Source organism: Nestor notabilis, unplaced genomic scaffold (genome assembly GCF_000696875.1).
Source record: "Nestor notabilis isolate BGI_N333 unplaced genomic scaffold, ASM69687v1 scaffold36081, whole genome shotgun sequence".
Lineage (NCBI taxonomy): Eukaryota > Metazoa > Chordata > Aves > Psittaciformes > Psittacidae > Nestor > Nestor notabilis.
This window is the reverse complement of record NW_009916714.1, coordinates 1-1,504: the sequence shown is the minus strand read 5'-3', so window position 1 is coordinate 1,504 and position 1,504 is coordinate 1.

Below are 1,504 nucleotides of genomic sequence, written 5' to 3'. Positions count from 1 at the left end.
CTATTTTCCCCACAACCCGTTAAATATTAAGTACTACCAAAATGAAGCAATGCTGTTGAAGTTAAAGAAGAATGTCCTACAAACCTGAAATGCCCTTCTTGTGATCTAGTTATTTCAGAAGATCACTAAGCCAGGTGGAAGGAAATACAGCATTCATTCTAGAAAAAGACTCTTTATGGAGCTTTAGTGGATGTAAAATTGCTAATACAATACTTTAAATGTAGCAGGTTTATGCAGTGAAAGCAATAAACCCAAAGCAAAATTAACTGGTTGTTGGTTTTTTTTTCACAGAATGGTACAACAGAATAGGGTACAAAATAATCATAAAAATGAATTTTAAAAGTAAAATACAAAACAATTTATATTTGTCATGTTAGCAAATTAGCTCTTGTTTGTGAGACTGCATTGCCCCTGATATATCTTCCGTATCATCTATTTGTATTCTCCTGTTTTCAAGGTTATATGGTGCTCACCCATCCTTTCTGCCCTTTGGAAATGAAGAAAATACTGGAAAATGACTGGAGGACTGCATTGTCGAGCAGTATGTGTGTCTATCCCTTTCTGGTATATTCAGACTTTCATCGCTGTTGGTAGTGCCCAAGGTCAGACTAGAAACTGCACTATAGGATCACACCCAAGTTCAGCCTGATACAGTAATAGCCTGTGGAATACACTGAGTTCGAGATTCTACAGAAGAAGATTTCCAAGAACTCTGCTGTAAGCAGATGGGGAATATCTATTTTAGGGCTATTGTAGCAGCACATTTCAGTTTAGTTTCTGAGTTCAGGAGGCACACGTATGATCTGTCCACTCGTCCCCCAGGGACACCCTAAGCTTCAGACACAATTACCCTCAGGCAGCTGTGTGTGTGTAACCTAGCTGAATCGCGTGCACATGTGTGGCCTCACCCACCAACTGACCTCAAAAACATGAGTTTTCCTTCTTGGGGACATGCTTCCTCCACCTAGCTAATAATTTTTGCCCAGCTGGAAGAATTAGTACATTTGAAAACCCTGTCCTTAGGCGAAATTTAGTTAAAATCGGCTAAATCGTTTAAAGTCATCCAGGATGGGAACTGGTAGGTGAAGCACACAGCATGTAGACTGCATTTCCGTGCAGAATTAGGCAAAGAAAGCATTGTGTGCCTCATTACCACATCAAACTCACACCGCCACGCCTCAGCAATGATCTTGAGCGCCCTTAAATCAGTTTTATCAGTTGGAGGCACATCTGAATGTCACACAGTCTATTAATTTGGAAAATTATTCTCTCTTTGGAAGGCAGAGGTCATCGGTGAAGTGCTGCATAACAAGGCCGGCAAAGGCTGGCGTGTGCGTGCCCATTAGACGGCGAGTAGAGGCTGCCTCAGCACTACACGATGCCGGAGCGGGGGGTGTCAGCGGCTGCCTTATGTGTCGCCGCAGAGTTATTTCACTTCCGTGTGGGATGGGAGTGCTGGGCTTTGTGGGTTTAGAAGGCAGGCAGGGGCACCCGGGGCCGGGAC